Source organism: Micromys minutus (genome assembly GCF_963924665.1).
Source record: "Micromys minutus genome assembly, chromosome: 26".
In the NCBI taxonomy this organism is placed as follows: Eukaryota; Metazoa; Chordata; class Mammalia; order Rodentia; family Muridae; genus Micromys; species Micromys minutus.
In genome coordinates, this window is record NC_137961.1 from 3,474,976 (window position 1) to 3,497,889 (window position 22,914).

Consider the following 22,914-nt stretch of genomic DNA (forward strand, 5'->3'; position numbering starts at 1 on the left):
ATTCGGGCAAACACTGGCATGCGTAAAAATAATAAAAAGAGATCCTTCCGGCTCTGGAAGGAGGACTGAGCCTCGTCTTCCACAGGTTGAGAACAAAAAGAAGTTGCACCTGGACTTTCCCCAGAACTCTCTGCCTTTTTAAGGCATCAGGTGGAGTTGGGGTTCATACGTCACTTCAACCTTCCTCCTGTGGAAAGCTTGTTGTCTTCCATTAAGTGTTTCCTACAGAAGGCATCTGTGGTGGTTCTTTAAGCTACAAAAAAATTGCCCAAGCTTGTGTGACATCAGCCCTGTCAAATGTCCATGATGCTGGGCCCTGAGGGAGGTGAAGGCTATGTGGTCAAACTCCGTGGCCTACCCTGGTCCTGCTCAACTGAGAACACACAAAACTTCCTCTCCGACTGCACAATTCATGATGGGTCACAGGCGTTCATTTCATTTTTTACTAGAGAAGGCAGGCGGAGCGGTGAGGCTTTTGTTGAACTTGAGTCAGAAGATGATGTAAAATTGGCTCTGAAAAAGACAGGAAAAGCATGTATAGATGTTCCAGTCTCACAGAACCGAGATGGATTGGGTGTTGGTGCACAGTGGTCCAAACACTGCCAATGATGGCTTTCTGAAGCTCCGGGGACTCCCATTTGGATGTACAAAGGAAGAAATTGTTCAGTTCTTCTCAGGGTTGGAAATTGTGCCAAAGGGTCTCACACTACCGAGGACCCAGAAGGTAAGATTACAGGGGAGGCCTTCGTTCAGTGTGCCTCACAAGAGTGAGAAAGCCTTACAGAAGCACAAGGAGAGAATAGAGCACAGGAGGAAGTTAGGTCATACTCAGATCCACCTCTGAAGTTTGTGTCTGTGCACACGCCCGGGTCTTATGACAGGCCTGGCACAGCTCCGAGGTATATTGGCATTGTGAAACGGGCAGGCCTGGATAGGATGAGGTCTGGTGCCAATAGTGCAGGCTATGGGGGCTATGAAGAATACGGTGGCCTCAGTGATGGCTATGGCTTCACCACTGGCCCATTTGGGAGAGACCTCAGCTACTGTCTCTCAGGAATGCATGACCACAGATACGGAGACAGCTTGTTCACAGTGCAGAGCACCACTGGCCACTGCGTCCACACGAGAGGGCTGCCCTAGAAAGCAACGGGGAACGACATTTACAACTTCTCTCTACTCAACCCTGTGAGAGTTCATATTGAGATTGGTCCCGATGGAAGAGTGACGGGAGAAGCTGATGTTGAGTTTGCTACTCATGAAGAAGCGGCAGCAGCTATGTCCAAGGACAGGGCCAGCATGCAGCACAGATACTCAGAACTCGTCCTGAATTCAACAACAGGGGCTGGCAATGGGGCTTAGAGCCGCCAGGTGATGCAGGGCATGGGTGTGTGAGTTGCCCAGGCAACCTACAGTGGCCTGGACAGCCAGTCAGTGAGCGGCTGTTACGGGGCGGGCCACAGCGGTCAGAACAGCATGGGTGGATGTGATTGGGTTATTTCAATCAGAAAATTTCACAGGCAGCCAATAAGCAGTCAAGAGCAGTTTATAACTCTAGAGGAAGCTGGGGGGGCCCACTCTGCACCATGAGTTCGTGAAATCTGGATTTAAAAATTACCTCTTCAGTGTTTCCCTTGCAAATTTTTCTTCTAGCATGTAATATTGAGTAAAATAAAACGATTTTCTTCCGCTTTTCTCAATTAACATTTTTGGAAGTGTACTTAAGAGTGATGTGATGTGAGTTAAGTAGTTTATGCTGAGTGGATCTTTAAGCACACCACAGTGAACACACAGGGGACTTGTACTTTTCTGGAGAACTCAAGGTGCTAGATCCCGATGCAAAGAGAAGCATTTCTCATGTTCATTCTAGTTTATATTTTCATTTAAATCTTTAGGTTCAGTTTAAGCTTTTCAGAAGTTAGTTTTGAGAACTGAGACCCAATACGAATACTGTAGGAATTGGAAAGGCCTGGACTTAAAGTTTTCTTTGTGCCGTGATTTCCTTCTGGGTGTATTTTGCTAAGTGAAACTTGTTAAATTTTTTTGTTAACTAAATTTTTTTTAAATAAAGACCTTTTCACAGAAAAATAAAAAATAAAAAGAGAGAGAATTTTTACAGAAATAAGCATTTTAAAAAAACATATGTAGAAGGATATATAGGAAGCCAGGCAGTCGGCGGTGGCTCATGCCTTTATTCCTGGCACCGGGGAGATGGGAACCTATGAATTTGAGGCCAGCCTGATCTACAGACTGAGTTCCAGGACAAACAGAGCAACACTGAGAAACCCTGTCTCACTCATAAGAAAACAAAGGATGTATATACAAAAAAGAGTCTGTCTGGGCCAGCAGGTGCCTGTGGGTAGAGGTTCTTATTTCCAAGCCTGATGGCCTGAGTCCTGTCACTGAACCTCCACCGTGGAGGAAAACAACTAACTCAGGCAAGGTGTCTTCTGACACACACACACACACACACACACACACACACAGTGATACTCCACTTCATTCCTAGAAAATAATAAAAAATAGTAACAGTAATAATAGTAATAACAATAATAATAATAATGGATATATATGTCTTTTTAGTGGTACATGCCTATAATATTAACACTTGGGAAATATATATGCATATGTGTGTGTATTGTATGAATACAATCCTAAATATGTAGAATAGCATATAAATGTGACATATACAAGAAAGTATATATACTATATGATTCCATTCATGAAAAGTTTAAGAAAGGTACATAAAATTTATGTTGTAGATAATATATCTATGTATAATTGTACATTAAACTATTTCTCCCTAATATGCATGCATGTACAGCCTATCATTTATCTAGGTCTTATATACATATCTCAACATAATAATGCATACAAGTCAACTTATGTTGATGAATAATTTACTCATGGTGGATATTACCGTGTTGTCAAGCGGGCACAAATTTAGTCAAATAACTCCTGTACTGACTGGTTTTGTGTCAACTTGACACAAGCTGGAGTTATCACAGAGAAAGGAGCCTCAGTTGAAGAAATGCCTTCATGAGATCCAGCTGTAAGGCATTTTCTCAACTAGTGATCAAGGGGAGAGGGTCCAGCTCGTTGTGGGTGGAGCCATCCCTGGCCCAGCCCATTGTGGGTGGGGCCATCCCTGGCCCAGCCCATTGTGGGTGGTGCCATCCCTGGGATGGTGGTCCTGGATTCTATAAGAAAGCAGGCTGAGCAAGCCAGGGGAAGCAAGCCAGTAAGTAACATCCCTCCATGGCCTCTGCATCAGCTCCTGCTTCCTGACCTGCTTGGGTTCCAGTCCTGACTTCCTCTGGTGATGAACAGCAATGTGGAAGTGTGAGCTGAATAAACCCTTTCCTCCCCAACTTGCTTCTTGGTCATGATGTTTGTGCAGGAATAACGACCCTGACTAAGACAACTCCTCTTCTGGATGTCTATCCTCTTCTCCAGTTGGGTTGTTGATCCACCATTCTGTGTGAAATAACAACCTGCCCACATATGCTACTCTCTTTGGTTCATTTTGACTTGGGGTTACTAGCCTGAAACTTTACTTGGCATCTGGTACTTACTTGGACCCACTAAGTGCGTGCATTTCTGTCTATATGTTCCCCTTAAATAAGACATCTCAATGGACTGGAGTCTAGTCAGCCCATGCCTGGCGTACAGTGGTGTCATACGTTTGTTAGTTTTTGACTTTTAGGATGCTGGGGTTCAGCGTCGGAGTCAAAGGACTCAGTGGATCAAGCACCGGCTGCCACACCTCAAAAATCTGAGTACAGTCCTGAAACCCACACATTTCCCTCCGATTCCATCGTGAGTGAGTACACACTTGTGCTTGCACACACACTCACTGAGCTCAGCTACAGCGTGTATCTCTTGCTAACCTCAGCAAATAATTTGTTCTTAAGGGAAATGGCTTGTGTCGACTCAGTTACTAGAACACACACAGAGCTGGAGGGATGGTTCTGCCGTTAAACATTTGCTGCTTTTGCAGAGGACCCGGGCTCAGTTTCCAGCACCCACATGGTAGCTCATGATGGCCTTAACTCCGCTTCCGAAGGACCCGGTGCCTCCAAAGTCACCCGCATGTACAGACACACGTACACTCAGGCGCGCGTACAGACATAAGCTAAAAATTAAAGAGTAGGGTTGGAGTGGGCAGGATGTCAGTCTCTGCAACAAACGCAGTCACGTGCTGAGTGAGCCCTCTCAAAGCACTGGCTCCATCCCCCAACAGGCTCCAGACTCAATGTTCGGTGCGAACCAAAGCTCTTGTCAGTCGAAAGCACCAGGCACATAGGTGGTTCACAGACATACACGAAGGGGAGACAACTATACACATAACAAAAAACGAATTAAAAACAAAAATGAGCAAATTTCAGTATTTAAAATACTTGTGACATAGTGATATATTGACTTTTTATTTTTGTGTGAGTGTGTGTGTGTGTGTGTGTGTGTGTGTGTGTGTGTGTGAGTGTGTGTGTACAATGGCCCACTGTGTACTTGGACTCCAGGATCTGGACCCTGGAGAACATGAGAGGTCAGAGAACAACTAGTAAGAGACATTTTCCTCTCTCCCACGGGGTCCTGGGGCCTACCCTCGGGCTGGCAGTCTAGGCAGCAGATGGCAGAACTCACAGAGTGAGCTACCTCAACGCTCTCCTTTGCTTTGTTCTTTGAGACAACAATTTGCCATACAGCCAAGGCTAACTTTTAAACAGAGTGAGAAACTGCCTCGAAAGTAAAATTAAAAAATGAATGAGTGAATGAATGAATGAATGAATGAATGAATAAACTGTCATTCTGGTGTTGATAAACTATCGTTAAAAAGTTAAAGCTACCTCTGTTCCTTTCCCAAATAAATTGATAAAAAAACTAAATTGAATATCATAGAACATATATGAACATATATTTTATTTACTTCTTTGCTTTTAAGTGCTAAATACTCCATCAATGCGTCAGTAAGATGGACGACGTTGCTCCCCTTTCTGGAGGGAAAGATTTACCCTCTGGGACTGAAGCTTATGAACCTTGGTCTAACTGTGGCTTTGAACGGTCACTCGTTTATTATTTATCACCATCCCCTCTAACCTGGTTCTCTATCCATTTAAACAGGACAGCACTGGAAACTCTCTTAAACCCTGCAGACCGCAGACATGTTCTTAGCCACGCCGTGGGTGTGCCCCTTGCAGCAGTGGGCGGGGCGTGGGGTGGAGTCATGGCAGCCATTTGCCCAACAAGTGCACACAGCCTTATGTTCTATCCCAGACTTGGCCAAACGGAACAAGGCTTGGTCATCACCAGATCAGCAGCAGAATCCTCTAGATGAACAACTAACCTTTGTTTAGAAATTGTCTTCCCTCCTTCCTTCCTCCTTCCCCTTCCTGTTCCTCTCCACCCCACCCCTTCCTTCTTCCTTCTTTCTTCCACAGTCTCAAGGTATCACAGGTTGCCTGGAACTCACATATAGTTGAGAATGTCCGCGAACTCCTGGCCCTCCTGCCTGAACCTACCCATCTCCCTGGGATTACAGGCGTGGAGCACCACACCTGGTTCATGGAGTGCAGAGGGTCGAACCTGATTTCTTAAATTAGGCAAGCATTCTAGTTCCTTCCTCATCCCGCCCCCAGCGTCTGCTTACTGCCTGTGATCCAGACAGGTGGAGGAGGATTAGGAGTCAAGGGCAGCCCGGGATACCTAAGACTGGATCTTAACCAGGCATGTCCGGAGAGACGTCTCAGCTGGCAAAGGTGCTATGCCCAAGCCTGATGACCTGCATTTGATTCCCAGAACCTGTGTGGTGGGAGGGAGAACCGACCCAGTTGTGGGCCTCTCAACCTCACAGGTGTTCTGACTGTTGCCTAAGTGTCCCCCCGCCCCCACACACAACATAATACATGTGAAGAACAAAGCAGTAAGAGACAGTGGCAGCGCCTCTGCAGATTACAGCATCCCATGGTATGTGGGTCCTAAGGCTCCTGTGGAGACCAAGCTCCTCTGTTGCTGTTCTCTTCCGCAGCATGTCCTAGGGTCTGCATGCACCCTCTGTATATTTAAATTAATTATTTAGTGCCGTCTTCCACCCACCCCCACCTCCAGGGTTTCTCTGGGTAGCTCTGGCTGTCCTAGAACTCACTCTGTAGACCAGGCTGGCCCCAGACTCAGAGATCCACCTCCCTGTGGCTCCCTGGCCCTGGGATCAAAAGCCTTCCCACCACCTCCCAGACCATTTATTTCGTTTTGGGGTAGGGTCTCAACAGCCCTAGTTAGCTGCAAGTTTTTCTGTTTTACACAGGGCCTCCAGCACACATGAACTCTTTACCAGATTTCTTATGAAACATAATAGTAATATGCGATACTTTTGAACTGTGTTATTTAGGGGGAAAAAAGTTGGGTGGGTGTTGTGACACCCTGAATCCCAGGAAAGCCAAGGGCTACAGAGACCCCACACACCTAAACAACAACAATAACAACAAAACAACAATAAACTCTACCTGTCCTGTCTTGAACAGACCTGATTTGGGAGGCATTATTTCTACGTGAGCTCGATTGTATCTTTGAGGTAACAGTGGCTGGGACACAGTGCCATTTGATTGAAGATAATTCTGTCCGGGTGAAAGGTCAAGGTGTCTGGAGCTTGAGGCCGGTTCTGTGCTTACCTAAAGTCTGCCTTCCGAGACACTGGGCCACAGGGCCTCTGCAGGCTGGCTGCCCTTCTGTTTGCTAATCCGGTGTCCTGAGCAATATAAACAGTTTCTTTACCTGCCTCTGGCTGTCTCTGTTTCTCTTTCCAGGCCTAGGACGTTCTCCTTTGTATTCTCTTTGTCTTCAGAAGGAGCAAACTGCAGGAAGCCAGACTCCGAGGAGAGGTGAGTAGTCACGGAGAGCTGGTTTCCTAAACGCGCTCAGGTGAGGAGCTGCTAGGCTGTTGAGTAAACAGGGAAGGTGTCACAGGAGGCAGGAAAGGGGACCTGTGAGTTCAATCCCATAGAACAAGTTCCAGGCCAGCCTGGAATGCAGAGTGAGACCCTGTTTCTAACAGAAGCAAGGAGTGTCCACCCCCTTCAACTTGCAAAGCCCACTCCCCTCTATCCTGGGTGACTTCCGGAATCCTTCTGTCTTAAATTCTTCAGTGCTTGCTTGAGCCATCTCTCTAGCTCCCTGAATCTTGAGTTTTTATCATGGCCCCACGTTTGATTTTTTTTTTTTTTAACCACCTAGAGAGTTCTAGAAACAAAACTCTAAACTATTGGAGCCCCCACCACCACCACCACCACCACTTGGAGTTTAATTCAGCCTGAGATAAGCCCTCAAATTTGCATTTTCAGCCAGATTCTATGTTGCTACCCTGAGTACTCTATGGAGCCACTGTTTGCCTAGTCTTGTGGTGTCTTGGGAAATCTTATTAACCGTCATGCAAAGCGTGACAGTAAAAGCAGATAAACTACCACATCTGTGTCATTGAGCCAAACTCCACAATTAAAAACAGTGACCTGGCTTCTTGCAATTCCGGCACTGGGAGGCTGAGGCAGGGGTGGTTTGAGTTTTGATGCCAGCTTCGACTGCACAGTGAGACCCTGTCTTAGCCTCTGGACACAGCCCAGGGACTCGTATTCTTTGTTTAATGTCTCTAACCTTTGGTTGTATGTGTGTGAGTGTTTTAACCTGTGCATCTGTGCCTGAGAAAGCCAGAAGAGGGTGCTAGACCAGCTGTGACTAGTTACAGATAGTTGTTGGTCACTGTGTGTGTGTGTGTGTGTGTGTGTGTGTGTGTGTGTATGTGTGCAATCAAGATTGAACCCAAGTCTTGGAAAGAGCAGCCAGTGCTCTTAACCACTGAGTCATCTCTCCAGCCCCAAATCTGCTTTTCTTAAGCGATGAGATTAGCCATGAATATAATTTTCTATGCAGGGTGCTAAGCCCATTTTCTGGCATCAATCAGGAGCTCACCCTACTCTACACTCCTCAGCCCCACCTAGACGAGGAAGTTACTTTACATTTATCCAAATACTCTGTAAAGATTTGAACATGGTCTTGCCCATCCCAGGTTAGTGCCCCACCAACTTGCTGGATTCCTCCCAGACTGGGAAACTAGCCTTTGACTGGAACCAGAGTGCTTCTGCCTGAGGCTGGTCCATTATGCATGAGTGGGCAAGGCTCCTGTGAGCAGTCCTCTGGGGAGTGACTCAGAGGACTCCTCTACAGGATGCTGGGCTCCTTCCTCTGTGGACTTCGTGAGCTAATAATAAACTCATTACCTTTTAGTTGCTTAGTTTCCTTCTGGCCAGGGACAAGATATTAATTTAGTCGGGCACAATCCTATCTGTGCGTTCAAGTGTGTGTGTGTGTGTGTGTGTGTGTGTGTGTGTGTGTGTAATTGCACACACTCGCAATTAAAGTAGCTTGTGAAGAACAGTGGTGGTAATTGTTGGAATTCTGTAAACCCCACCCCTCAGTTACCTGGCAACAGCCAGGTTTGCTAGGTCCCAGTTACCTGACACTATAAAGGGGGCTGCTTGACCCCTCCTCTCTCTCTTGCTCTCTTGGTCTCTTGCTTTCTCCCCTAACCCCTCCCCTTTCCCTTCTCTCCCTGCCTCCACATGCTCATGGCCGGCCTCTACTCCTCTCTTCTCTCTCTCTCTCTCTGCCTCTACTACCCTCTCAACTCCCCGATGACCTAAAAAACTCTATTCTGTACTATACCATCGTTTGGCTGGTCCTTCAGGGGGAAGGGATTTCCTACATGGGTCCTCCAGAGGTATCTCCCTGGCCCCCAGGCCTCGCCACACCTCCATGGGCCATATCCCTCTAACAGTAGTGGTTGGAAGTAATTATCATTATCTGTGAAATCATATATTGTCAGCTGATAATGATGATACTTTCTTAGACCTCTGGTTTTTGAAATATAAATATCACCAAGAGAATTTACAGTACCTAGGCATGGTGGCACACAGCTGTAATTCCAGCATTTGGGAGGCAGAGGCAGAAGGGATAGAGTCAACTCTACACAATCAGAGCTACACGGAGAGGTTTTTTTAATCAAAAGCACAAGAAAGGGCTGGTGAGGTTGCTCAGTGGTTAGAGCACTGACTGCTCTTCCAGAGGTCCTGAGTTCAATTCCCAGCAACAACATGCTGATTCACAACCATCTGTAATGAGATCTGATGCCCTCCTCTGGTGTGTCTGAAAACAGATACAGTGTACTTATATATAATAAATAAATAAATCTTTTTAAAAAAGATTTATTTTTAAAAAGCACAAGAAAGTAAAACACAGACAGAATTCATATAAACTCCCATTTGGAGATAAACATTTGGAGATCTAGGACCAACATTGTATTTGAAGGCCCAGCAGGTATCCACGGGGAAACAGGAGTATTAATCATACTGAACTCCATGAAATGAAGGCTGCAAATCTTTCAGAAAGTAATTTAGCAAAAAAGAAAGACGAATGCTCATTTAGGACCAAGTCTTAGGAGGAAAAGTCAAATTCATAACCAAGAAAAATAAATATTGGAGATTTAACCTGTTGGAGATTGGGATCACAAACCTAGCTCTTCTTGAGCCTATTCCTCAGGCTGAGTAATTCCCCTGCCTCAGTCCCTGCTTCCGTACGCTGCTAGTATATAAATGTGCTGCTTGTTTTGGAGGTTTTTATTTTAAGTGCTTTTTTTGCTTTTCTTTTTTGAAACACTTTGTAGTCTAGGTTGGCCTTGAGTTGCCATGACCAATGTCTGGTTGCTTCTAGAACTTTCTAGTGGATCTTCATTCAGTTTTACTGAAGCATACACACTAAAGAAAATGGGGGATGCAAATTGTGCTTGTAAGAACTAAGCAAGGAGACAGGATTGTAGCTCTCAGCCCCTAGACCCTGCCCTAGGTGGGCTGAGGCAAAGTAGACCCTCGAAAGCTCAAGACCGGCTGGGTCTACAGAGTGAGACACAGTCTCAGCAAACAACAAACAAGCCAAAGGAAATCAGATTTAAAGGGGAAAGTCCAATAAACCAGAGGTTCTGGGGAGAGCCCTAAACTTCATCATGTCAGGACCTCCAAAAATATACAGACAAAAGCAAAAGCCCAGCTCAGCGTGCAAAGTTATTCCTCCTCTCAGATGGATGGAGAGGACGAGAAGCAGGAGGAGGAAAGATGGGCAAGAGGCAAGGAGGGAGGAGAGGAACGGAGAACAGAGAGGCAGAGAAATTAATTAAAAATCATGATGGTTGAATCGTGAGCTTAGGCCAAGTTTCCCCAGGAATTCTCTGTGGACTAATAAAAAGTGTTTACTTTATAATCACCGTACTAAGCTGCATTTGTTTAAGAATAAAATCTGATGTTAGATTTTGACATCCAATAGACCCTGTCAGTTAATCATTTCTGCAGAGCAGAAATTACTGCACACTAATGCCTCCCGTCTCCTTTGTGGTCTTATCAATCCATTCATCGACTACGGCGTCTCTGAAAAGGGAAAAGGTCGGATGAGCTTTGGGGAGCATATAGACCCACTTAACTAATAACCCACAGATGAGCTTAAGGAAAGACCTGGCCTCTGCCTGAAGAACTAGCAAATCTAATTAGTTGGTGTTAAAATACCAGTAGTTTCTGAACAATGATTAGCATCAGATTAGCTGATTGGAGGGTGTGGAGGGAGCTGACAAGTTTTGAAAACCTTCAGGGGTTCCCAGAGGTCTTTGCCTGAGGGTGCTGCTGGGAGCGGTAGACAAACCCTCTGTGTTTGTGGAGATCTATTTAGTTTAAAATGAAGCACTCAGCCCACCTTTGAAACTGAGACCCTGGGTTCTAACTGTTCCACCCCTTTGAGCCATTATCTGCTTGTAAATTCACTCCCTCGGCTTCGCTCTCAAGCCAGACAACGTGACTAAAAAGTTTTTTGTTAGGTTAATGGGAGGGGGGGGGAGTAGATTTGGGGGGGAATCAAGGGCTGTTGCTTTTAGATTTTTGTTCCCGTTTGTTTGCTTGCCTCTCTTTTTTTTTTTTTTTTTCTTTTAAGGTTGAGTAACCAACCGGAGGTAGCTTAGAACTCACCTTACCTGGAAAAAGAAGTCATTAAAACATTTTAAATTTAATATCGATAGCCATTCCGTAGCAGACTAATCAGGCGCGCTTTTGGGGTTGTTAATGCTAGGTTTTCATCTTAATAAGTAGAGATGACAATTCCTTCTGTCTTTAATTTGTAGAGATAAAACTGCCCTAGGATGGGCTGGCAGGCCTACCTCGGGCTGCACACGTGAACACAGGCTTTCTGTCTTGTTGGTTATAGAGCCGGAGGGTGCGGGAGACCTTGACGAGCGAGTCTGAGTACGACGTCATCTCCACACAGCAAGAGTCTGGTGAGTTTTCCAAACAGGGTCTCGATGTGTAGACTGCCCTAGAACTGTGGGTAGACCAGGCTTGCCTCCACTCCCAGAGAGCCACGTGACTTTGCCTGCCTTCTGCTGAGATCAAAGGCCTGCACTCTGCAGGCCCTGGTTTGTTTGTTTTAACTGGTTTGATTTTGTTTTCTGTCGGGTGTTCTGTTCCTTTGTGTTTCAGTCAAGTCCTTCCTGCTGGCCTTGAACTTGCTACAATTCCGGCTCCTGTCACTTCCAAGTTAATGCAGAGCTGGGACTAAACCCTAAAGCTACTGCTGCAACCCTGGAGTTAGAGACCCATTTTTCTTACTTTCTAAGAGACTCATTCTTTCTTACTTCTTGGCTGTGACTGAACTGTGTCAGAAATAGTCTGTCGTTCACAACTTCTCATTTATTGTTATCATTATTGTATAAGGAGGTGAGATGAGGTGTCAAATGGGATCAAACTTGCAAGGCAGATTTCAAACTTCCAATGTTACTCCTTTGTCTTCCCAGTTAGGATCAGGGGCTGCAGAAGATTCTGCTGGCTCCACAGGACACGTTTCAAAGACTTCTGTCTGTCTGCTAGGCGCTGTCTGGAGGGCAGGTGTGAAAAGTAGCCTCTGGCGATCCTGTTTAAGCTTTGTGCGCTCCTCCTGGGCCTGCGGTTCTCTGTTCTCTCGGTGAGTGTGAGACTTCCCAGGGAGCTTCTCAGTTAGCTTCACAGGAGCAAAGAAAGAAGAGACTGAGAAAGAATATTCAGCTGTGTGCTCGTCTGCTGTGACGTAGATCTTCTGAGGGTTACACTAAGTATTAAAGAACCCCTGTGACCTTGGAGGCTCCTTTTCCATAGAGATAACATTAGAAGAAAAAGAAAAAAAAACAGCAACTACAAAAAAAAAAAAAAAAACAAAAAAACAAAAAAACAAAAAAACTTGGGGCTGGGGAGATGGCTCAGTGGTTAAGAGCACTGACTGCTCTTCTAGAGGTCCTGAGTTCAAATCCCAGCAACCACAAAGTGACTCACAACCATCTGTAATGGGATCTGATGCCCTCTTCTGGTGTGTCTGAAGACAGCCACAGTGTACTTATATATGATAAATAAATAAATCTTAAAAGAAAAAAAAAGAGAGAAACTACACAAGATCCCATGCTATGGCAGCACCTTTGACCTTTCAAAGTCTTAGTGATCTAACACTTCCTCCAGTGTGGCCACACTACACAGTGCCACCAACTGGACCAAATATTCAAATGCTCGAAAATGGGAGAATGGGGAACACCTCTTTCAAACTGTCATACTACCTCACCCAAATGTAGACTAGGACTAGGACTGAGCTCTGTTGTGTTGGGATTCTGTAAAGCCCACCCCTCAGTTACCTGGCAATAACCAGGTATGCTCCACCCCAGTGACCTATAAATGGGGCTGCTTGCCCTCTCCTCTCTCTCTTGCTCTTGCTCTTCCCCCTTTCTCTCCACCTGCTCATGGCTGCCTCTACTCCTCTCTTCTCCCTCTCTCTCTCTCTCTCTCTCTCTCTCTCTCTCTCTGCCTCTACCACCCTCTTAACTCTCCCATGACCTGAATAAACTCTATTCTATACTATACCGTCGTGTGGCTGGTCCCTCAGGGGGAAGGGATTCCCAACATGGCCCCACAGAGGCATCTCCCTTGCTCCCAGGTCTCACGGCACCTCCATGGGCCATATCCTCCCCTCCTTACTCTCTTCATCCTTTCCCTAACATTGGTGCTGAAACCCGGGATGTCATCTTCTAACAACATTGGTGCCCCTTGACTTTTAACAACATGTTAAAAGAATGCTTGCTCAGGATATAGAACGCTTGGCATCTTGGGCTGTAGAGATTGTTCAGAACACTTAGTGCTCTTCCAGAGAACCCTAGTTTGTTTCCCACCAGACAGCTCACAGTCACCCAAAACCCTGCCTCCAGGTGAATCCCACGTCCTCTTCAGGCTTCTATGGATGCACACACACATACACACACACATACACACACACATGCACACACACACACACACAGACCCTCCCACCACACATACACTTACATAAGTAAAAAATAAAATATTAAAATTTTTTTGTAGAAAAATTTATTTTATGAATATGACTGCACTGTAGCAGTCTTCAGACACACAGAGGGCATCAAATTTCATTACAGATAGTTTTGAGCCACCATGTGGTTGCTGGGAATTGAACTCAGGACCAGTCAGTGTGCTCTTAGCTTCTGAGCCATCTCTCCAGCTCCTAAAAACTTTTCTTACAACTACCCGTTGTAAGTTGAGTGAGTGCATTCTGTTTCCTCTCCCCATCACTTGTCCCTGCCCCCTCCCTCTTTTCCTGCCCCTCCCACTCTCTTGTTTCTGTCCCCCCTCTTGCCCTTGCTCCTCCCCCTTTCCATTACTTTCCTGTTTCCCCAGAGAATTCTACTTCTCCTTACATTTAATCTAAACATACATCATTTTATGTATGATACAAAATCTAGGAACCAATAAGACAAAATGTGATGTTTGAGACTTACTTAGTTCTCTTACTCCTGTTGCCAGTTGTATCCATTTTCTTTCGATAACTTCATGACTTCATTCTTTTGTGCTGGAAGAAGATCCCTTGTGCATATGCACTGCATTTTCTCTATCTACCCTCTGTGTGTGGACTCCTACGCTGGCTCTGTAGCTCAGCTGTTGTAAGTGGTGTCACAATAAACATTGATGTACAAGTTTCTGAAGGATGCTGACTCAGGTAAGCTGGAGGTCAGGGTTGCTTGGGACAGTCCCCATGCCAGCAGTGAATAAAGACTCCATGTGACTTACTTAGGATTCTAGGGAGTTCTCTTTTCAGGTACCCCCACTACAGAGTCCTTTGGATTTTTGAGACAGGGTTTCTTTGTGTAGCCTTGGCTGTCATGGAACTAGTTCTGTAGACCAGGCTGCCTCTGCCTCCCTAAAGGTGTGTACCATCACCGCCAACCTCATTGATAGCTTTTTGAGAAGCTTCCAGATTGTTCTTTATAGAGGTTCTTTGCCAACTGTCTCAGTTAGAGTTTTACTGCTGTGAACAGACACCATGACCAAGGCAAGTCTTATAAGGACAACATTTAATTAGGGCTGGCTTACAGGTTCAGAGATTCAGTCCATTATCATCAAGGTGGGAGCATGGCAGCATCCAGGCAGGCATGGTACAGGAGGAGCTGAGAGTTCTACATCTTCATCTGAAGGCTGCTAGGAAGAGGGTCATAAAGCCCACACCCACAGTGACACACCTACTCCAATAGGCCACACCTTCTATTTGTGTCACTCCCTAGGCCAAGCATATACAAACCACCACACCAACTGTATACTCATTTCCCTAGCCCTAAAACGGTAACAGACCTTTGCAGAGGGGTGGTCATTGGAAATGTGAGCTTAGGGGGGTTTATTCACTTCTTGAATATTTTGTAAAGGTACCCCTAAACCTTGCCTCACCTTCCTTTTGTTTCAGTGTGTGTGCACATGTGTGTCTCTGTGTGTGTACATGTGTATGTATGTGTGTTCATTCGTGTACGTACATGTGTGTATATGTGTGTGCATGTATGTGTACTGGGAAGGGAGGCACATGTAAGTCACGGCACTCTTGTGGAGGTCACAGGGCAACTTTGTGGAGCCGAGCCTCCCCACCTTTCTGTGGGTTCTGCGGACTGACTTTGAGTCACTGGGCTTGTGTGGACAAAGACATTTTTCTTACTGAGTCATTTTGTTGGTTCTGTTTGAATCTTAAAAAGCAGAACACACCTTCTGTTTTCCAGAATATTCCTTTATATTGAGAATTTCCAACAGAAACAAAGACTCATTTGAGTGAAGAAATTGGGCGTCCCAGGCACATGTAAAAGCTAACTAAGGACAGACTTTCCAAAATGGCGGCAGCGATGGATGTGGATACCCCCAGTGGGACCAACAGCGGCGCGGGCAAGAAGCGGTTTGAAGTTAAAAAGTGGATGCAGTAGCCCTCTGGGCCTGGGATACTGTGGTTGACAACTGTGCCATCTGCAGGGGCCATATTATAGATCTTTGTAGTGAATGTCAGGCCAACCAGGCATCAGCTCCTTCCGAAGAGTGTACGGTTGCACGGGGAGTCTGCAACCACGCATTTCATTTCCACTGAATCTCTTGATGGCTCAAAACGAGGCAGGTGTGTCCATTGGACAACAGAGAGTGGGAATTCCAAAAGTATGGGCATTAGGAAAGACTCTCCCGTAAAGCTTACCTATTTGTTACTCATTTAGTGACTTCCTGTTAATTATAAATTAGATAGAACCATGGTTCTTTTCCTTTCCTTTGTCTTTGGAGTTTGGTGTTCCCACAGACATGTTGTATTTTGTGTTAAATAAAGCCTTTAAGTTGGAGATGATTGCTGTTTCGTGTATGTGAAAAGAGTGATCTGAGAAGGAGCCTCTTCAGAGCTAGGAAGCCAGCCTCAAAAAAGTGCACTGTTCTTGGAGAGGACACACTTGTCCTGTGGGCTCATCTTCACAAGGTCAAAAGGAAGCTGTTAAAAGTCTGCAAGTGTGGCTCACTGGCACCTGGAAACGCCCAGGCTCTGTCTTCAGGCAGGATGAGGAAGGACTTGGCAGCCTTGGACCAGGCAGGTCTGCTCTGGGCTTTCACCTCTCATGAGAGTCTAAGAACCAGTGAATGGCATCACATGGGCACAGAAAGGCTTTGTCAGCTCCAAACACTACAGGGTTGGTGCTGATTGTGGATGACATGTTGGGGTCTAGGGGGCGCTGCAGCTCAGCTATAAGGCCATGAGTCCAATTGCTGGCATTAAAAAAAAAAAAGTTGAAATTGAATTAACAAGAGCTCAAGTTTCCTTTAAACGTGATGGCCAGGGAAGGAGTGGCCGTCCTGATGCTGGTTCCGTGGCTGTAGTCTATTGAGACTCTGTTTCTGTTGTGAGTTTCATGTAGTTAACGATCCTACAAAGGTCCTGAAATCCTTCAGGGGAGTTTTCCTTTCTCCAGTGCCATTCCAAGCAAAAGCAATGGCCAGATAAAGCAGGTCTGAGACTCCCAACTGTCTTCTGTCGTCAAGCAGAAAAAGATTGCAAAAATGTGAAACAGTGCTGTCGTTATTTTGTTGTCAAAAGTTAATTTTAATAAAAATATGTTTAAGAAAAAAAGCTAACTAAAATGTGGTGCTTTCTAATTCTAGTGAGCTCTGTGCTCTTAGCAACAGCTTGGTGTCGCGGACTCTCCAGTTCACTCTATCATGATCCCTGTGGGTTGTCAAGTTGGAATGGTAAATGACCCTTCAACCCTTGCTTAGAAACATCCATTCAATTAATGGCCCATAAAATGATGTGAGAAAAAGACAAGGCTGCAGTTTCTCCTTCTGGAGGAGAAAGATGATATTGTCTAATTTATTCTGAAAGGCCTTAGCAGATGTGAAAGAGCCCTAGTGTGAAACGCCGCAGTGTAAACTGGGAGCGAGAACTACCTGGCCAGCGGGCAGAGAGTAGCAACCTCCCGGCTCAACTTTGGATTTGTGAGTGCACCTGCCCCGCACATTTCTGCAGACAGAGCATTCATTTAATTACATCAAAGGCTGACATGGAGCGAGAGACGGACAATATAGCTAGACTGTTATCCTAGCCCCTGGAAGGCTGAGGTAGAAACCTTGACAGTACTTTGAGGCTAGTCTGGGCCTGAGTTTCAGGCCTGCTTGGTGTGCAGAATGAATGAAAAAGGAAAGGCTGTGGTTGCTTCGAGGTACAGCGGAGGAGTGAGGTTATTGTGGGTCAAGGGAAGAGCACAGCCAGGCAGAGACAGACATCTCCAAGAGTCCACAGTGGTCATGACCAGACTGAACTGGTCCACGTGGGGGATGGGGAGGGGAGGGAAGGGAGAGGGAAGAAATAGAGAAACCAGGTACAGCAGCCAAGAGGCCAAAGGTACAAAAAGGACCAGTAGCCAAAATGGCTAGATTATATAGGGAAGAGCCTCTTAGGGAAGGGCAGCCCAGTCCCGGGGGATTCAGGGTAGAGGGCGGGGCATGCCAAGTAGAAAAGGAGAGATGCTGGGAAAATAGGCATCTCAGCTATTTGTCCCAGGGTCGGAGACTTCACACAGTGCAAGATTATCTAACAGTCACGTGGCAGGGGGAATGCGTGGCCCCTTCGGTGCCTAAGACTGTAGAAGGTCGCCGTTCTAGAGGGTACATTTATTTTCTACATCAGTCTGTAGAAACTGCCGACAACTGAGGGCACCAGGTCACAGCTAACAGGCAGGCAGGGGTGGGGCGGGGGAGGGGAGGGGCAGTAGGTCTCTAGCGGCTGTGGATCCGACAGAGAAAAGGAACGCTGGGCATCTCAGCCCACCAGGCAAACTGCCCTCCCGCTTCTCCCATCTCTCGGGCGGCACAGGCCCAGGCTGAACACAAGAGCATTCCTCTTGCGTGTGAATACCCATCTTCCTCTAGCCACAAGATACACTTACGCTCATACCTGGAACCCCAGAACCGAAACAGGAGGGCTGCTAATAGCTCAAGGTTGGGCTGGCCCGAGCTACAACGTGAGACCCTTTTGGAAAGAAAAAAAAAAAAGTAAATTTCAATAACCTGTAGCCCAGGCCGGTTTTATCAACACCTGAAAGGGTTCGTTTATTCGATTTGTTTGTTTTTGAGGGAACCTTTTATGTAGCCCAGGCTAGACTTATCCAGACTTGTAGCTAAAGCGGACCCTGAACATGCAGTTCCTCCTGTTTTCAATTTCTGAGTTCTGAGATATTTGGTGTGTGCCGTCCCGGCCAAGGAAGCTCTTATTTAAGAGCTTTGTGATAATCTCAACAAGATTAATGAGCTCTTCCCATGTTGGGCAGGCTGAGGAATAAGAGGATGAACCACATACTCTAGAGAGTGGCTTTGGCACGGAGCTCCTCAGAGGCGCATGGCTCTCGTCTGTGCACCAGACACAAACATCTCCGTTCTAGGTCGCGATGGCTGCGCTGGCTCCTTTCTGGTTCCCCTCAGATGCCACAGGCAGGCACTCTCCTCTCTGCACTTTGCTCACGTCCGAGGAGTTGATGTTCACTGGTTTGGGAAGCTCTCATCTGGTGTCAGGAGGACACCTGCCTCCTTTCTATCTTCTGCGTCCCTCTCATTGGAATCCATCCCAAGCATAAGGTAAGGGTGGAAATGCCACTCAACTCTCAGACGGAGCCTGGCAGCTTCCAGCTTGAAATACAGCTGAAAAACCCTCCTTCAAGGAGGCTGGGCTGTTTATTGCATTGCATGCTCCTTGCTCTGTGCAGGACCAGTTTTAGATGAAAGCCCCACACATTCTCTCAGGGGGAGGGTAAAAGTATATGTGACACAGGGGTGAATTACAGCCTGTGAAAGGTGACGCAGGAGGAAAAGAGGAAGCAGTAGCTAGCTGAGTCAGGGAAACCCAGACTTAACTGCTTAACTCCTGCCCGTGGGCCTCCCTGTCCTAACTCCCGGGTTTTCTCTCTCTCTTTCTGCCTCGGGGCCTTTGCACGCCTTGCTCCTGGGCACACACTGTTTCTATCCTTCAGTTCTCCGGAATGTCTCAGAATCTGAGCTCTTCCTCATCCACCTCGGCTGCTGCCCTTGTGAGCTCCAGTTTACCACAGTGCTCCTCACGGCGAGCCTCTGTAAGATGTTTTATCTTGGTTTATCCTGTCTCATCTCCATCTTTTAAGATTTGTTTACTTTATGTGAGTTCACTGCAGCTGTCTTCAGACACACCAGAAGAGGGCATCAGATCCCATTACAGATGGTTGTGAGCCACCATGGAATTCAACTCAGGACCTCTGGAAGAGCAATCAGTGCACTTAACTGCTGAGCCATCTCTCCACCTCTGTTCTACAAAACCTTTGTTTTCCTATTCCCAACACCTAGTATTTACTTGTTTCTACTTTTGACTTGCTGCTGCTGAAGGGGAACTGAGGACTCACAGTAGGTCCTCACCCAGGAACTCCCTCATTATTAACTACTCTGTTTGCCGAGGACCCAGGCTGCTCTTTGTCTAATGCTCCAGGTGGGTGCTTATGCTAATCAAGGCCCTGGTTCTGCTGGCGGGAGTGGAGGGTTGGGAAGCCTCCTCAGGATGGGACTGAGTTTTATGAGCCTCAGATCTTCATCCTGGCTCTCAGAGCTGCACGCCATTATTGTCCTTGTTTTGTAGATGACAGAGCTGAGGATCAAAGTCTCAGGCAGGCAGGCATGAACAAACACACACACACACACACACACACACACACATACACACACACACACACACCCCACAGGTCAAGCTTCTGTAATACTTGCTTATACCTTGTTCAAGAACATAGCCATTTTATTAAACAATAAATTTCCACATTCCTGTGCCCACTTGGGCGCTCGGTTCTATGTTGAAAGAATCACAAAAATCAAATATTGTGTTTAGGGAAAAAGTGTCCAGGGCCTCTCAGAGGTAAAAACTCTTCACCTGGCCGGTCCTGAAGGCCACTTCCTTCTCTGTGGTCACTGCACCGGCCGTCTAGGGAATGTTCTACACACTAGTGGTGATACTAACTAGCTGGTGAGCAGGTTCTGCTCTTCTGTAGAAGTGGGAGAACAGCAGGGTGGGGGATTGACTCTCCTCCTAAGAGTCTGAGCTAGCACAGCACAGCACACACAGCACACACAACACAGCACAGCACACACAACACAGCACAGCACACACAACACAGCACAGCACACACAACATAGCACACACAGCACACACAACACAGCACAGCACACACAACATAGCACACACAGCACAGCACACACAGCACACACAACACAGCACACACAGCACAGCACAGCACACACAGCACAGCACAGCACACACAACATAGCACACACAGCACAGCACAGCACACACAACACAGCACAGCACACACAGCACACACAACACAGCACAGCACACACAACACAGCACAGCACACACAGCACAGCACAGCACACACAACACAGCACACACAGCACAGCACACACAGCATAGCACACACAGCACAGCACACACAACACAGCATACACAGCACAGCACACACAGCACAGCACAGCACACACAACACAGCACACACAGCACAGCACACACAGCATAGCACACACAGCACACACAGCTCACACAACACATACGGCACAGCACACACAACACAGCACAGCACACACAACACAGCACAGCACACACAACACAGCACACACACACAGCACACACAGCATACACAGCACACACACAACACACACGGCACAGCACACACAACACACACACAGCACAGCACACACAGCACAGCACACACAGCACAGCACAGCACACACAACACAGCATACACAGCACACACACACAGCACACACAGCACAGCACACACAACACAGCATACACAGCACACACACAACACACACGGCACAGCACACACAACACGACACAATTTGAACTTCATTTTCATTTCAGCAAAGAGGCAATGGTTTTCCGAAGTGACAGAAAATCATTAGCCTCCTAGTTGGATTGGAGAACGGATCTCTGTCTCTGCAGCGTCGGTGTTCAGGCCACTTCATCACCCCCTGTCCTTGGGTAATTTCAATCAGAGAGTAGACCTGCCTGGCGGTCCCACATCTCCAATAATATGGAGGCTGGGAGAGGAGGGAGGGTAGCTTTTGCTGTCCCCCGTATTTGTTTTCTCAGTATGAGGCCTCCGTGGAAGCTGGGCTTCTCTGGGATCTGTCTGTGCAAATGAACTCTGACCTCTCATATGGTAAATCCCAGGGTTAGGCTGGGCTTCTGGAAGTTCTCATTCTTAGACTCTAGGACGCCCTGAGACCATTCCCATGGCTTTGATGGGACCCAAGACAGAGCCCTCGGCTTGTGGGCAGACAGAAGGGAGGAAACTAAAACTTGTTGGTAGTTCGTGTGCCTGAAAGATTCAGACCTGTTCCCCCCTCACTCTCCAGGCCACTCCCACCCCCACCTCTGTTTTAAAAAAGAGTCTGACTGTGTAACCCAGGGCAGCCTCAAACACACAGGTGTGCCTTCCAGCTTCACCTCGTCAAAGGTCACTGGGGTTACAGGCATGCACCACCACACCCAGCCATCTCTCCTGTCCCCTTCCTCCTCCTCCTGGTCCTCCATCTGTTCTCTTTAGAAAAGAAGTTAGGTTACTTTTGATGATGCCTATATCTGTGTCTGGGTGTGCTCTGGAGGTACCCAAGGACTACAGTAGGTATCTGAGCCCCACAGTCTGGAGTCACACCTGGTTGCAAACTGCCTGATGCCAGTTCTGGGATCTGAACCCAGGTCCTTGGCAGGAACAGCATGTACTTTTAAAAGTCAAGCTTTTTGGGGGTAATAGATGAACCTCCTCACACCCTTTCTTCCAGTAATGCAGGCCAAGTGCTCTCCTGCTGAGGTACAGCCCAGTTTCCTTCTTTTGAGACTCAGGTCTATATAGCCTGGGCTAACCCTAGATCATTACGTAGCTCAGGTTGGCCTCATATTTGCAGTGATCCTTCTCCAGCTGCCTCCTGAGGGCTGGGACTGCAGGTGTGAGCCCCGCCTCCCTCTTTCCTGGTTCACTGAAGCACGGGGGGGGGGGGGGGGGCGTACGATTGAATACTTTTGTTTGCATGCAGCTTGATGTTTCAGAGTGCTGGGGGTCACCTGCTCCCTCCAAGGGCTGTCTGAGTGCCAAGCACATTGGCTCCTGATAAGCCCCACCCTAAGTCCACAGGACATCTGGATGAAGTCATACATCTGCCATGATACTCGGGATCGAGAAGCTCAACATATGAGGAGTTACTTGGTTCTTCCTGCTGAGAATGTTACTGGAAATTCTGAGGAGTCTTGGTGGAGTTGCTACATGCTACCAGAGAAGTTGAGAACTTAGCTCTGTGTTCTTGGTCTTGTTAATAATAATAATAATAATAATAATAATAATAATAATAATAATAATAATAATAATTTATGAATTGACTGAAAAGAAATCTTTGACAGTGCTTTTTATTAGAGTTTAAAAGAAAAACCCAGGCTGAAGAGAGGGCGTAGCGGTTAGGAGCATTGACTACTCTTCCAGAGGTCCTGAGTTCAATTCCCAGCAGCCACATGGTGGCTCACAACCATCTGCAATGGGATTAGATGCCCTCTTCTGGTGTGTCTGAAGACAGCTGCAGTGTGAAGTGTAGACAGAAGCTGCTTAGAGGAGGAAGAGATGCAGAGGAGAAAGCACCATGCTGTTCAGAACCGGTAAAAAGAAAAGTCTGAAATGGCACCAATGACCAGAGGTGACACATCCTTGGCTCTGGCCAGCATCTGAAAGAGATGGAGGAGGAGAAAAAGCAAAAGCTGCGTCCTTTTGAGTCAGGCTTTAGAAAGGCTCACAGACTCAAATACGGCCCCTTGGTGGCTCTGGAGCAGGAATTCCGGAGAGAAGTCTGTTCTTATAAAAGTGATGAAGGACCCATTTTCCCAAGATGTAGTTCCTTGGTCAGGTGACTGATGGGCCCAACGGGGTGTCATGTAGCCTCCATCCAGGCCAGAAGGAAATAGACTCGGTTTTATATC

The 22,914-nt window shown here is 46.8% G+C and overlaps 2 pseudogenes across 2 annotated transcripts; both read left to right on the plus strand.

Annotated features, from left to right (window-relative positions):
- Positions 1–303: 303 nt before the first annotated feature.
- LOC308437402 (heterogeneous nuclear ribonucleoprotein F-like) lies at positions 304–1,359 on the plus strand (annotated as a pseudogene). Its single transcript has one exon. The product of its transcript is annotated as a heterogeneous nuclear ribonucleoprotein F-like (transcript).
- Positions 1,360–15,247: 13,888 nt separating this feature from the next.
- LOC308437633 (E3 ubiquitin-protein ligase RBX1-like) lies at positions 15,248–15,573 on the plus strand (annotated as a pseudogene). The gene has a single exon. The product of its transcript is annotated as an E3 ubiquitin-protein ligase RBX1-like (transcript).
- The last annotated feature ends 7,341 nt before the right edge of the window (positions 15,574–22,914 follow it).